General features: G+C 42.3%; 1 protein-coding gene across 1 annotated transcript in view; it reads left to right on the top strand.

Moving 5' to 3' along the window:
• The first annotated feature begins 7,723 nt into the window (after positions 1-7,723).
• The window catches only part of sv2a (synaptic vesicle glycoprotein 2A), a 41,352-nt gene continuing 32,520 nt past the window's right edge, over positions 7,724-16,555 (top strand). Inside the window, exon 1 of the mRNA XM_068569523.1 lies at positions 7,724-7,898. The gene's annotated coding sequence lies outside the window, so the exon portion shown is untranslated. The remainder of the gene's footprint in view (positions 7,899-16,555) is intronic.

The raw sequence follows: 16,555 nt of genomic DNA, 5'->3' as shown, positions 1-16,555 counted from the left end.
CTGCAGGCGCTGTGGCCGGTGACTTTAATGTGGAATTTAGGGCACGAGAGCTATTTTGGTACTGCGCTCATATCTCTTCACGTGCGTGCTCGTGAGCAGCGAGAGGCCTGTATTCAGATAGTATTATGTTGGCCTGGACATGGCTGAAGACGCTGCACATTATTGCATTTTTATTCAGGTTCCTGCATTGCTGACATGATTTCAGGGTTTTAGTTATCTTATCTAAACTTTCATCCTTTATTATATCGATAAGTATTTTTGACCATCATCAGTCCAATTTGTTATGTCATACATGCAGAGAAGTATGATTTCTGAATTGTTTCTTTCCCAAAATTTGCTATCGTATTGATAATTTCCCCATCATTTTGTGAGTGGATTGAAGAACACGCACATTACTCTGCCTTATGATTGCTGTACCAGTGTTGGAAGCAAAGGGAAGCTTGCTTATTCTTGTTTTCCTTTTTCATGTCATCTCTTTTCTTTCTGCTCGGAGGTGTATTAGTATGCCGCCAGCATTTGGGTTAAGGACTTGGAAGTGTCTGCCTGTATTTAAGCCCAGATGGAGCCGTCTGGTCCTGCGCCTTTAAAGATTAACCGGTTGTCGTTCGCATGATGTGGGTCTCAAGTCGATGCACTGGCTTCATTCCCTCGGACGGATGAACTTATGTATCTGAGGAAGTGTTTTTTTTTCTAAATGTTATTTTCCGGCAGGATAACAGTTGTGTATGACTGATGCCGACCGTCTCTCATGTCAAAAGGTACCTCACTTGATAGCACTATTAATTATTAAATTGTGGTAGATATTCATCGCATCAATATGAAAGCACATTGATATCAGCTACAATTTCAGAGTTTTCCAGGTGTGATGCCAATGCATTCGCTTGTCTTCCATGGAGAGAAACAAAATGAAACACAAGGTCATCTGTCCTGTCGTATAGAAAATCTAATTGTATCTTCTGCTACGCCTGCCGCTCTGTATTGTTGTGTAATTTAATGTTTTTTGGTACGAGCACCACTTTAATTTGCCAGATGTACATATTTTTTGTATCCGCATGTTTTGATCCTGATAAATAAAAAGTGTTATCAGTGGAACTCTTGGCTGTGTTCGTAATCTGTGCCGCGAAGAAATACGAAAAAAACACTCACACACAGCTAACAAACTTTTATTGTATAGCAAAATAAATATTTACATATGATCTGGGACACTTACAAAGCAGCATGGCACTGTGCATGTCATTTAAAATCCAACCGCCTCGCATGACATGTCGGAATAAAAAAAACTGAGGATTCATGTGCAAAACGCTTGATTACTTGAACGTACAAAATATCTACTGCAGTTGGCTCATGTGAAGCTCTGGTTGGGTTTCGCCAGTTTCCAACATTATGTTGAGTAGAATCAAACTTTCATACGGACGTAAGCAGAAAACCGGCCTGCTGTTCAAAACATGACTGAGTTGTATTTCTTCTTATGTTGCTGGGATAAAAAATAAAATAAATAAATTAACAAAAATTTGTGATGATGACCAACAAGTTTTCCATTTATTGAGATGCATTTTGGCACTTTGAACTCACGGATGTTAGTCTCATGAATTCTCACACGTTTCACCTGGCAACCACGAACGACGGAGCAAGAGAGCCTGCGTGAAGTACAGTTCATGTCAACCGCATGACTTCCTTTGGCAGTGGCAGCGCATTCACAAGCAACAGAGTCACGGCTGAAGACCAAATCCAACGTCAGGAGAGAGTCTGTAGTCTCTCCCGTGATGGAACTTCCTCTTCACCCGCACCGACTCCCGGGGCCCTTCCCCGTGGACTGCTCCTGCTGCAGGACGCCGTCGGGCCCGTAGAAGTACCCCGAGGAGGACGGGCCGAGGCCTCCCATCTGCCGGATGGACTTGCACATGGGGCAGGGGTAGTCGGACAGGCCCTCGATGTCCTCGAAGGCCAGGTTGACGATCTGGTCGCAGCAGGGGTCGCAGTAGAGGTGTCCGCAGGAGAGGCGCTTCAGGCGCGCCTCGTAGGTGATGCAGCCCTGGCAGTGCGGCAGGTCGGGGCCCAGCGACAGGGAGCCGGTCAGGGAGCTGCTCTCCAGGCTGCCGGCCTGGCTGGAGCTCTGCTTGGTGGGAGACCTGGAGAAAAGGGCACGGTGACAGTCACACGCATATGAATGGTAGGTTATGTCGATAAACGAGACGTTGTTACATATTCTTTGTTTGTTTATATGGAATAATGCCAAACATTGGCTGGTTCCAGCTTCTCAAATGTGAGTATGTTCTTTTCTCCAGTTTCTGTCTTTTTAAAACTGAATAGAAGTTTTTGGACAGACATTGAGACGTTTAAAGACCTCATGAAGGCTCAGAGAGATCGAGATTTTTATGCTTTCTGGCGACATCAATACAATATCTCAGGAACACTTCACAACTTACTTCAGATTTGGCACCAACCGCAACTCGGGCTCAAGGATATACTGATTGGAATTTGGGGGTCAAAGGTTAAGGCCACTGTGATATATCGGTGTGAATGCCAGTCAATAGACAACAAGGAACTACAGACCGTAAATGTTTATGTACAGTGTCTCCATCATAATTTGACCACACGTCTTATTTTCAGCTGCAAAAACGTCCCACTCAGTCAACATTGTGGTCACAATTCTTCAGAGGAATATCTTTTTTTTTACAAAAAGTTGCCCAAAAACAAATAATGTTAAATATACAATTACATAAATGCAAATAAATACAAATTCACAGTTGTATGTGCAACATTCGCCAAAATGAATCGACTTATCGCTTCAACACTGCTTTATAGTATCACTTCATTGCCCGCCGCTCTTCTCTAAAGCACATTTGCTTGAAATCCAAAGCGAACAAGCCAAACCAGAGCTGCTGCTGATGCTAATTACACTATTGATTAACCTTCCAGTTACTTTCTCAATTCATTGAGTCATCGTTTCGTCGGTAACGCGAGAAAATAGTTTCAAATGTCCATGAGAGTGACTTCTTCACAGGTCTCGTCTTGTCCAGATACGTCCACTCAACAGTGACATAAAACAGAAATCCTCACAGACACTAGAGCCAGAGAATAGATGACATCTTTGTTTAAAAAATGACTTCAAACGATTATACAAAGTAGAAGCCAGTCGCCTGACAATCAAAACCAGACCTTCGTAAAACCAAAAAACACGAGGCAGCACGTTGGGAACACGCTGGGATCAGGCTTTTCCAGTGACACACACACACACACACACACACACACACACACACACACACACACACACACACACACACACACACCTGATTTGTTCCAGAGATGAAATAACTGGTAAAACAAGACCTCTTTGGGTGGAGTTGTGTGATTGCGCCATAGTTAAAACGGTGTGTGTATGTGTGTGTGTGTGTGTGTGTGTGTGTGTGTGTGTGTCCGTCTGTCTCTCTCTGCTTGTTATTTATTGGTCTTGAGAGTGAGACTACATGTTCCTAATGAAGTGAACACCTGTAATTATGGTAAATTGTCCTCATGTTGAAGGTTTATAAGGCGTGTTCTTAAAATGGATCTGAATGGCACTCCTCTCCCTCTGATTAACCTTTACGCTGTAAATTGTTTGTATATGCACTGCTCTCAGGACGTAAACTCTTGGACACAAAGTGGCCTTCGGTTGAGGCAAAACTGGATGAAATGAGAGTCATGACTCAGAGATCTTGTTGTCATAACAACTGTGAAGTGAAGGACGAGATTTCCTCTTTTATAAAAATCTATTTCTTCCTCAATTGTCACAACGTGCTGACATTTAAACATTTAGCATATCAAATCTGTCCTCAGTGACTGAGCTTTGCCCCTTTGCAATGAGGATTTCACAATTAAGGATTATACCAGTGCTGATTAAAAAAAAATGTAAATTCGAGAGAGAAATAAACAGATTCACAGGAAGACAGATGCTCACTGAAGTCATCATCTAATGGCCACAGACAGACACACACAGGAATATTCTACGGATATTAAAATGCGGTTATATCCAGTGAAATATCTCCACTCACTTTGATGACGATGAATCTTTAAAGCAGTCGAATCGGAGAGCTGCCAGGATCCTCCACAGCAGATCCATGCCGGTTCCTCTCATGGTAAAACTCACATTTCATCGACCTGGTTTCCGACGAGCGTCATCATTATTTTTAATATAATATTTTAAAGAAAACACGACACTACTGAATCTCTGTTGTCTTTAAACAATAAGGACAACACAAGGCCCCCTAAAAATGAAAAGGCACGCAGCGCCGCCCCGCTATGTGTTTAAATGTGCGAAGGAAGTGGATGCGCTACCATCATCATCATCATCATCATCATCGTAGACCGCAGACATTTGAATGGGGGTAAACAAAGCGCTTCTCTCGTTCCTGGACGCGTTTGAGTCGCTGCTTTCTCCCTCTCCCTCTTCTTCCTCCTCCTCTTCCTCCCGCTCCTCCTCCTCCCCAGCAGCAGCGCGGAGTGGACGCAGAGAGGCGCAGCTGAGGAGCTTCACGTGCGTCAATCAGCGAGAGAGATAGACACGTGACAGACCGGACGTCACTAATTACCTCACTTATAGAGACGGAGGCTTAAATGGCCTCAACGTACCTCAAATACTGACCAGGTTTAGAAATGCAGAGGAAGAAGTCATGTTAAATATTCACAGAAACAGTATAACCTCACCGACACCTGCGGATTTAAATCGTATCTGGATATTATTTTTAATAGGGTTAGAGTTTTCCCTAATAATATAATGTGTCAATACAACATTTTGATATAAGGGTAATTTTCTTGAAAAAAGCAAACTGCCAACACTATTACTTTTAGTGCACCATGAACTGTCTGCCATCGTTCTACTCCATAGTCTGCATTTTCAAGTTAAGGAGAAGAGAGTGGGAGCATTTTGATTGCCTCTGAATGGCTCTCAACATGTCGCTCATCACTAACGATGCTCACGGTGCTAATGTAGCAGTGTGCCTTATTGCATACTTTTTCTTTTAACTTAAAGTAGAACTGCTGCCTTTACAAAGTATGCATTGTTGCATGCAGTATGCATAACATTTGGGCATGCTACTCCCTGATATGGCACCTTGAACTTTGACCCTCTTGCTCATGTATGTGCTGCAAAGGATTGTGGGTGAAATAGCCAGAAGAGCATGCTACTGGCTACTAAATGGAACAGGGTGTAGTGGGACATCCTCCTATCTTTTGACATACTTTGTGTTGGAGGACATATTAAACAGTACTGGAACGCACAGTGATGCTCTAAGCTTCCAACAACATTGTGTAACCTCCATAGGGGAGCAGTGCAGGGTGCCGGCTGTGAGCCATTGAAAGAGACACTCCCACGTGCACTCACGTGCACTTAAAGCCAGCCTGGCTAAATCAACAAAGAAAGGGGAAACTTGGATACCAACAGAGGAAGAGTGACTTCATTCTCTGCTCAGACATTACTCCACTATATCACATAGATGATAGTCCTTCAATATACTGATAAGTAGTATTTGCTCAGGTGGACTGAATATTTGACGTTTACTGCAAGCGTTACCTAAAGTAACCACCAGATGGTGACAAATATTTACCCTAAATTCAAACTACAAACGTTGAGTCGTTTATCCTTTTCTCCCTCAGTGACAGGAAGTATATTTCCACCGTTAAATATTTAAAATACTCAACTGTGACTCTTGGTTATCATGAACACCAGCCAACACAGCATTACCTTGTTCAACATATATATTCTACATATAATAATATTTCTGTTTGTTAGATGTCGTACAGGATTTGAATGCCTGATGTAGATTAATGAGTCGTATTGCATTATGGTTTGTATTGAGAAAGTAAAATAATGGACGCACGGTCAGTCATAGCCTTAATGGGGCTGCTCAACACATGTACCTGTGCCACTTTACATGTGTGCGTCTGTTTGCTGCTGTGATTCATTAAACTACGTTCACAGCTGCAGATAAGAGCTGGAATCATTAAAATGGCCTTGGTTGCGTTATTGTGTCCAGGAAATTTGATCCTGTCTGGAAAGCCAATTGTGTGTCAACAAGGCGTGACCGTGCTTTTTTGTTAAGGCAGGAAAAAAGGACACACTCCATAACCAATTAAGAGCCAACAGCTGCAGACACACACACGTACAGTACAGTGTGGAGCTGCAGTTGGTCTCTTGGGGGTTTATTTTGGTTTGTGGAGATGATAATGTGGTGTGTCAGGGCTTCAGTCCCGCCGGCTCCCTTCTACCAACAGGTTAGCTTTTCTACGGTGTAAAAAAGGCAAATGATGATTGGTTCATTGATGTAAGAAAATTAAAAAGAAGTATCCAGAATCCTGAACCTGTTTAATCCGCTACTACATGTTCCCGCTCTATACATTCTCGGACTTGGGCTGTTTGAGTGGCAGGGGCGAAACAATATGAAAGGGTCACCAGCTGCATGAGACCTTTTGTTGTATTTTTGCTGTCACTTAATTGTGGTAAATTTGTGTCTTTTTAGCATCTTGTTAGTAACAAATGTGCATTTCTAAATATGGACTGTCTCAATGAAGTGTGTCATTTTTCAAGGCTGTATGAGTATAGTCTCCGTCTTTGTTATCCTTGTGCAGCTAAAAGTGTGCCTCTGGGCCACCGTATGGCTATATGGGCCTGAATATCTTCGGTGTCTTGATAAGCTCTCTATATGCTTCTATTCTTATCTGATCCTGGATTCAACAGGTTGAGACTGATACTGTATGTATGGTTCTTTGTTTTTTTCTTTTTGTGGTTGACAAAGCTAACACTACTATTTTATTAGATTATTATATATTTATAATGTTTGTCATGCACCAAAGCAAGAGCTTGCATGTGAGAAGGTGCTTGGCAATAAACTATACAGACTGTAAAACTGATCAGTTACCTCTTTTCTATTTTAAATACATGAAACCTCTCTGCTGTGAAAAAGACCCGTTTCAAAAACTGAAAGTATTCCTGGAGTGTTGACCCATCAACACTGCTTCATATCTCAATGCACCGTGTACCGTGTTGTACAAAACACACAGACTGAATCGAGAGTAAAAGGCACTATCTTTTTTACTCAAGGTCCAATTCAACACAAGGCTTTGTGCAAAAATATTTTATAAAACAAATATGACACCGAAATATCTGTCACCTCTAAGTCCAACTATCAATCTTCATGGATGTAACTTTAATGTCATTAAACTTTAACTGTAATTTCAATTTAAAATATATTCCCACTGCTTATAATGTATTGCATTTAACTCGTGGTTTCAGTACAAGACTACAACTCTGCGTTTGTGTCAGATACTAAGAACATTCAGTTGTTTTCTATCAGGGACATCCTTGTCATTTTTTTTCTTTCTTTCTTTTTAAAATGACCAATTATAGGCACGAGCCCAAGCACGTGCAGGGAGAGGCTCGTCCTGCACAGTTCATTGCACCAACCATTTGGTGCATATGGAGCCAGTGGTAGCCTCGCTGAGCGTGCACAGCGCATGCCCACCCTGGTTGTGTGAATCCCATTTTAAAAAGTGTGGCTTTGCGATATTAACGTCCACCTGTGATTGAGTCACTTAGGGGGAAAAAACCAAACAAAATATCTCACATCCACCGTTTCAGGTTTCACGCAAAAGCAGAAAACCCCCCTCTTCTTTCAGGGACGAATGGTGTCTGCTGGAGGAGGGATGGGAGCGGAGGAGGTGGAGGAGGGGGCGGCGTCTCCATCCAAGAGGGATGTTGTGTAGTAAGTGAAGGGGGCGGAGGGTGCAGCTCTCTGCTACTACGTCAGTGTACATCACAGGGGCACACAGGACCTTGCTTTCAGGTACTCCGGGGTGACTCCCTGAACGGAAAAAAGCGAATCCCGGTCACCCCTAAAACGCGCCGACAGTACCACGAGAAAAAGGTAAGAAAATCCATAATCCTCCTTAAATGTGCAATATAATCTTTAATCTCCCTTTTTGAAAGCGTTAATTCCCCTAATTTCCTCGCGTGCTGCCGGTATATCGACCGTGCGTACAGGAGCATGATAACAGGGAGATGTGGATGTGTTTATACTCCAATTCGATATTAATGTATCACTAAAAACACGATTAAAGGCCTTCTCTGCGCTACACGATGACCCCTAAACCGGCACACGACGGGATTCCAGAAATAAAGCCCATTTATGGAAGAGAAAGTGTGGGATATTCGTCAGAAATGTTGCATTTGGGCAACTGTTGAAGATTTCAGATTGCGAATTTTGTCAAAATGCGCCCTTCGTTCCTGTTCTTCCTGGGAGGTCTTGTGCGTTAAGAGTGATCATCGTCACCATCATCATCATCATCATCTTCCTCATCATCATCACCACCACCATCACCACCATCCATCCCAGCGCACAGGAAGGGTAGGAGGTTAAGTGTTGAGTTTTAATGTCATTAAACAGCACATTAGCTCCGGCTTCACGTCATCGATCCAGTCCTGTCTAATTGGCGATGTCTTTGGCACCGATGCCCTTGCCAGTTCCACCTTCTGTCATCAGTACACGGCCATGGCGTTTTTATATTCAGCTCTTCCTCAGTCCCCATTGTCAGATCGTGAAAAAGTTCTCCTGCTTATGTGTTGTTACGTTTAATTAGTATACAAAATCGGGGACATCTCGGGGAACGTGCCGGTGGAGCTGCGCGCGCTCTCCTGCGTCGTGCGCCAACATGACCTTGTAGAAAAACCCAGCGGGGAGAATGTGATGGAGAAAAAGAGTGATGAGCAATTTTCTCCTTGCTCTCGTCTGCTTTGCGGTGGTTTCTGACTTTGCACAAACAGCGACGTTGTTGGATCATGTGATTGTCCTTCGACTCTTGTTTGGAAGGAATATGCTGTGAGAGCATGAATGATGGATTCATGGTCTAATTCGAGTTTAGAGGCGACGCGTTGGCATGTCTGATGTCCCTGTGGCAGCCATGATTGCAGCTGAGGCAGTTTCTGAGCTGTGTCTTCATCGACTCCCATGATGGGTGGCAGTGAGGGGAGCAGCTTCTGATGCACACCTGCAGCACCATATTGACAGCCCTCTTAGCTTAAAAAATACATTTGATTTATGGTTTGTGGTTCAAAGCCTGACACACTTTCAGCCTCTTAATTATCTGGCTGCAACAAGAGCAACATCTTAACTATGGCATACAGTTTAACAGTTCCTCTTCAAAGGGCTTCACAGCGATCAGACGTACCCTGTTGACAGTTTATTTCCTTTCTCAAGGAAAATCACATTGTACAAAATACGTTGTAGTGATTACATCCATTCTTCCTCCCATTTTCTGCACCTGCATTGTCGCGCAGAGTTGTAGTTGTTGGACGTGTTGGAGCAGAACGTATACCCATGTAGAAAAGCCCAAGCCAGCCGTGGGATTTAAACCCCAGATGTATGAAACCAGTTGAGCTGCTGCTTAACATACAACAAACAAAGCTGTAAATATTAGTAAAGATGTCTGCTTCCACTTTGCTGTGGTGCAGTAAACTGATTTAGATTTCAGTAAATGGAAAACCCAAATCCATTCTCCAAAACATCCCTTTTAGAGCTGCAATAAGAAGTCGATTTAGCCGTTAGTAGAAAATCAACCAGCAACGATTTTGATAATTATCAAACTTTTGTGAATTTTAAACCAAAAAGGCGATGTATATGCAGTTTCAACTTTGCAAATATGAGGATTTGATGTTTTTCTTTCTCTTAGATTGTTGGTTGAGTACAACAAGCTGTCTAAATATGTCAGCCTCAGCAGTTTAATGGCTTTTCACTCTTTAGCCACAGACATGGACACGTTGTCTGTGGTAGCATTCATTATGATGAGTATATTTCAATTCAATGTATTTTGTATAACCCTCAGAGGGATTTACAATCTGTACACATCCGCTGTCCCAGGACCTCAAATCGGCTCAAGAACCCCCCCCAAAAAATAAAAAATAACGGGTAACTATCAGGTATCAGGATGGACAGAAGCAATAGATGCCATGCGTACAGGATAAACAACATGCAATGCATACAGAAATTATTCATACAATGAGCATATGATATTTTTGATGAAGCCCTGAGCCATCACACGGGAGGGTGGAGGGACATCAGTGTGAGCAGGTGGGGCTGACGTTCACACAGCTTAACACACAGGAGCCCCACTTGAAACTAGGAGGAGCTGAGGGAGCTGCTCTGTTTGGTGTTCTCATGTTCTGCCTGCTACCCCTGCTGATTGGGCCGTGCTCCGCTCCATCCGCAGAGATTAGCCCCGTCACGAGTTACAACTCGCCTCTCCCTGCAGCTGGGAGCAGTGGAGCTGGATATATATATATATATATATATATATATATATATATATATATATATATATATATATATATATATATATATATATATATATATATATATATATATATATATATATATTAGCATAAGGGCTATAAGGGGGAGCAGTAGAGCACAGATATCCTGCTCAACTACCCCCATCAGGGTGTTGTCAAGACCAGCAATTAGCAGCTGTTTCAACATTTAGAGCAGTGCTTGGAGGAAGCGCGGGTTCATTTGTGCTGCATGGCTTTTCCAGACCGATCTGTTTTCGGCTGGTGACGCTGCTGCCGAGATGTTCCCCTCTTAAGATTTACTGAGAGACGGAGAGATAATCGATGGTCTTCTCTGTCTCTGTGTCCAGATGGGTGGGTCGAAGCAGCAATTAGTGTGAAGCACATAACCCTCCATCAACAACTGACAAAATGAGGTTTCCTCTGCTTTTAAAATGATGCATTAATCTTCGTTGGGCCCGCCTTTTTGCTTGATTTTTGTATTTGAGTGTAGTGTTCACACCAGTGGGTTGGTAACAAATCATCAGAGATCATAAGTATTTCTTTAACCAGTTATAATAATAGTAAGGAGCCTGTGTAAGTGTACTTACCTTGGAAGGTTTCTGGTAAGGGCTTCATTATTTGGTACAAATGGAGACGTCGTTCAACCACTTCTCTGACTAATTCTTCCACTTTGTTACTAACAGAACCGTCTTCAACCACAAAGTAAATTAGACGAACATGAAAAATATTTCTGTAATCTTCATATAAATTAAGGAAAAGGTTACCTACAGATAAATACGGAGATTAAGTGTTCCAAATATATATATTATTTATTTAAATGGATCTCCGTCAGCTCTTCAAATTAAGATTTTGTAGTTTTCTTACAATAACACAGAAAATGTGCCTTTGCTAGTTCTCTCTTTTAATTTTTTTTTTAAATAAACAGTTTAAACATTTTTGGGATGCTTAGTAATTTGTTTTCTTGTGCAGAGTTAGATGAGAAGATTAGCAGTTAGCTTAGCATAACGACTGGAAACAGCAGGCAACTCCTATTGAAACCACAACTTTTTACAGTTCTGATTAAACAAATGGTCACATTTTAATAAGTCGTGTGAGCTTCACTGGTGCTGTGAGACATTTCTGTGTGTGTGAGAGAGAGAGAGAGAGAGAGAGAGAGAGAGAGAGAGAGAGAGAGAGAGAGAGAGAGAGAGAGAGAGAGAGAGAGAGAGAGAGAGAGAGAAAGAGAGAGAGAAAGAGAGAGAGAGAGAGAGAGAGAGAGGGAGAGAGAGGGAGAGAGAGGGAGAGAGAGAGAGAGAGAGAGAGAGAGAGAGAGAGAGAGAGAGAAAGAGAAAGAGAAAGAGAGAGAGAAGTTTCCCCTGCCTGTCATTATGCTAAGTAAAGCTAATATCATCCACACTTCACTCCATACTCGACACACGACACGCTGCAAGAACCCACAAAAGCCTGTTTTGCAAAATGTTGACCTTTGTACCTAATCACAAAATCTTTTCAAGAAACCTTCAAGGAAATTATTAAGAAATCAGCGTAAAATAGAGCAGCTGCTCCTCTCAGCTCCACTACTTTAATGATGAGGGTTCGGTGCAGTGATGACTTGAGATGAGACTCGCTGAAGCTCCGGTGGAAACACAAAGAGATTTGATCCTTAGCGAAGCCGGAGCAAAGCTTGTAGTGGCAACAGTTTAATTGAAACAACCATAAAAGAAGCCAGTGTTCATCAAGAGAGAATATCTGCAGTGGAAGGATATCTGCAGAGAGAGTTTGGCCTACATATCCTTTGGTGACGAGGAATAATTCACATTCTATGTTGTTGTCTTGCAAGGAGATAATTCACTGTTACACAGATCATGTTAATCTCATTTCTTCTCTTTTTAACAATTCATTTGTCACATTTCCGCTACGAATAGTTACGTTTCAGATTACAGTCAGCCCCTTCCTGTCCACTAAAAACCGTGTCCCCAAATGTGGTGATTTAGATATTTTTTTCTTCTTTTTTTCCCCTCCCTACTTCTTAAGCTAAATCAACAATTAAAACTGTAAAAGCCTCTTGGATCAGCTGTCAAAAGGCTTCGTCACAGAGCTGAAAACGGGGCCGTCTTCCTGAGTTCATCAAAAGTTGACTTTTTCGAGCTACGTGGTTTCAGCACAACTTTGAACATTACATTTCATTTTATAGCTGACGCTTTTATCCAAAGCAACTTACATTTCTTTGCTCTATACACCGTAGACACAACAACGGGGAGCAATTAGGGGTTAAGTGTCTTGCTCAAGGACACAATGGCGTGGACTAGCGGTCCTCTGATCCTCTGATTGAAAGACGGACATGCTAACCACTGAGCCACAGTTGCCCTAAAAGGTTTTGAATGCAGCACTTTTACTTGTAGTGGAGTATTTTCACAGTGAGATCCCTTTTTTTTCCTGCAGGTCAGTCATTTTCTAACAAACACACCTTCTATTAAAGGCATTTCAACTGCTGGTCAACACCTTGTGGAGGCGCATGTGGTGAATGCTAATGAACTACACATTAGACATTAACGTGAGCTGTGAAAAACCCACACGGCTGTATTTTGCACAACAGCTTTTATCTGCCGTGCTGCAGGTTTTGAACTGCACCTCTCAGCTGCCCTCATTCTGACTCCTCTTTAGTCCATTTTGCAGCGAGCAAAGCCAAAATGGATGCAGAGCGCTGACGTCACACGGTGTTGCTAACCGCCTCGTGCCACCAGGGTGACGGCGCACGCTGAGAGCTCGAGCAGGCGAACAATGACGTGAATCATGTTAGGCTGCTGATTCTCCCAAAGGGGACTTTGCAGCCGGGGAGGAGCTATGACCCAGTGAGCCTCACAACCAATCATCACACCCTCCTCTCAGGCTGCTGTTATCTCCTCAGCCTGGATGGGCCTGAAGCCATGCAGGAACGTTGGGCAGCTGAGTAAAACTGTCACTTCCTGTGTGACTCTGTGCAGATGTCACACTGTGGGTGGTGCGGATGAGCATGCAGGAGCCGGACTGAGGCTGCTGTGAGATTTTGTGTGTTTCTTATCCCACCCATTCGTCACAGCTGAGGGGCGAGTCGACTCGGGGCACCGCCGTCCTTGTGGCTAGAAAACAAGACATGAATAATTGATCCTCCACACAGCCTCAGGACGAATCCCCTGGAAGCTCAGACCAGAGTAGTGAAAACGATGGATGAGGATGGATGAAGAATGCTGGCTGATGGGTGAAACTCAGAGGCCTTAGCTTGGCCAAGATGATGCCAGACTGTGTGTATATGTGTTTGTGTAACACGGTTAAAAGATTATTCAATATTCCACCTCTCCAATATTTAGCTGTGGCCAGTATTATGATTTAGCAGAATTTAGCCTTTTTTCATGGTTTGGCTAAAAAGCTCTGTCATGTAATTACTGCACGGCGTTTACGTCCCAACTGGGAAATATCCCTAATCTGGTAAATTAATGTCACTTTACATTCAGTTTAAAAAAATCAATTCTAGCAATAGAGAAGAGTGTAACTTCCTAAAAGATGCTGTTCTTGGGTTTTCTCCTGGCACTTATAAAAGTCTAAGATTGGACAGTCATGAGACACATAAATACATACATATTTATTTATTTACTGTCTCAGCTGTCATGTCTCAGTCTTTCCACATTGGCGAGCTGATTAGAAATGAACATAAGGCTGAACGTAATCTCCTCCTGCGGCCTGAGAGTGTTTTGATTATGAGCGTAGGTGTTTGTTGACTGAGTCTTGTGTGGGGGAAATCTTCAAACAGAGCAAGCGCGTGGGCTGTGCTGACCTGACCCAGAATGCAACGCTTCTGATGCACTCGTGAGAGCAGGAAAGACCCTCCAACGGGAGATATTAGCGGCCATCCGGTGGATTGAGCATGAAGTCAAAGCCAGATTTTATTACCGTGTGCTGCGGGAGTGTTTCACCTGCATCTCAGTGGGCAGTGAGGAATAGTTATGCAGATGGACATGTCTTCCGTTGTGAGGAATACATGCTCCTTGTTAACTGCCGGAGTTGAGGAATTTTCTCAGATGACAAATCAACAAAACACTCAATTCACGAACATCATTTGTAAACGGAAGACCAGCTTGTATCTCTGAAAAATACTGAATGTCAAACTTAAGCTGATTTTTTCTTCTTCTCAAAATGGAGATGTGCAGCGGCGTTTCAGGAAGGAACTCATCACATTTCATTTGCCGCCGATGCTCACTCTTGTCAGCGTGCCGTCTCGATCAGGATTGCACCGCTGAGTCTCAGGGACGATCTATCAGAGGAGAAAAATCCACTGCGTGCGTCACGACGATGTCAAGAGAAATTAATTCAGCGCTGCACGACATTAGCAGCCATCTGCAGCTCTGAGGATTCCACTGACCTAATCATCACCATCTCTTTCTCTCTCTCTCTCTCTCTCTCTCTCTCTCTCTCTCTCTCTCTCTCTCTCTCTCCCTCTCTCTCACAAACACACAAATACGCACACACAAAACACTCACAGACAAAGACTGTCATCACTCCTGCTCATCTGCTCATCTCCGTCACACTCCCTAACTGCAGCGTCTGTGCCGTCAAAGTGAGCATCCAAATTTTATTTTGTGTGCAAATGTGTGAAAGAAAAATGCAACAAGACCAAAATGAAATGAAAGACAATTTAAAAGCTTTAAAGCTGCAAGACTAGGTGACAATTAATAATGCATATTCATTAACTTGATCTGCACAGCTGTCCTGCATGCCCTGTTTGTTTCTGTAGATTAGAGCAGAAACAATTCATTAGTTGATCTATAATAATAAGAACAAAAACAACCATTTTGATATGTGATTAATCATGTATGTCATTCTATTTCTAACATTGGTTTCATGTGTGACAATTAATTATGTTTGGTTTTAAGACATTTGAAGACGCCATCTTGGGCTGGAACACTGTAACATGCATTATGAACTACTATCTGACCTTTTTATTGGCCAACCGATTAATCGATAATGAAAATAATTCTTAGCTGTATATAGCTGTATAATAATAATAATAATTAATAATTCTTCAAGTGGAGAATGTTCGCTTATGCATGAGTGTGTTAATCTGTTTGCTGATGAAACCTGAGGGTTATATTTGGAGACAGGAATGACTCATCCTGGCAGCCAAAGAACAAGCTGTTAATTGGATGCAACTTTAAACGAACGCGAGAAATTCAGATGTAAAAAAATTTACCTCAGGCACTGAGAGCTTAAAAAAAAAGTAAAATGTGCTCATATCTGCTCTGTTATTGAAGTTAATACATTCAGAGGCCTCTAAAATAATTTATTATTAAGGCTTCCCTGTGCCATAAAATTGGTAAGTTATGGATATCCTGAACATCTTCATTTTAAACATGAACCCCAAATTCAGCCTGAATAGAATTAGATTATTTTTGTTGGAGTGAACAATCCTCAAATCCCCATCATTTCCTGGCGGAGGTTGTTGTTACTTCCTGGTGTTGCTGTGGGTATGTTTGTTCTCTGATGCTTTGTTTTTTTTACGTCACTATATTGTTGCCGATAACACTGAAGGCTCTTAGGTATTTTAACACAAGCAGAACAGCAGCCTTTCACTTCTGTTCCATGAAGCCATCTTTCCTCATGTCGGATAGAAACCCAGGAGGTGAATATGAATATAGTTTAGAAGTCTGGTTTGTCCCAATAGGATGCTCTTGGTTGCTTTAAACCTGTATTTTTTGGGGTTTTCGGCCTCTCTGGAGCAGCGTGTTGACCTGTTATTGCTGTATATACTTAAATCGGTAAATGTGTTATACATCTAGTAGACAGGAAATATTAGCATCTAATTGGAGTTGTGTTCAAATAGTTTATGTCCTACTCAGTCTCTTTTATCTCCACAAATTCTGAGGGAAATGTCTTGCTTTTGCGTTGCACAATGCTCCATTTCTTTTAAATAGTAATAGTCTCTAACTATGCCAGTCTGCTGCTCGGTGTTGTGCTTTTTTTGTGCTGAAAACATGGCTGATGTTAGCGGTGAGGACGAACCAAAACAGTTAAGTTGTGGGCTGGAAAACCAAGACAATTAGCTAAAAAATTGCTAAAAGAATTGAGGAAAGATGGGTAATAAATCGCTGTGGCTTTGTTGAGCGACACCTTTCTCATGCACATAACCATTTGGCTCATTGATAACGTATGTACATTCATCAGTGCATCTGTGATGGGACTCCACCAGATGATTAACAGATTAGAAAATGCTGCTAATTGCATTAT

The sequence above is a fragment of the Clinocottus analis genome, unplaced genomic scaffold (genome assembly GCF_023055335.1).
Source record: "Clinocottus analis isolate CAN_PGR_092001 unplaced genomic scaffold, fCliAna1.0.p SCAF_9, whole genome shotgun sequence".
NCBI classification, from domain to species: domain Eukaryota; kingdom Metazoa; phylum Chordata; class Actinopteri; order Perciformes; family Cottidae; genus Clinocottus; species Clinocottus analis.
This window is presented reverse-complemented; position numbering and strand designations above follow the sequence as displayed.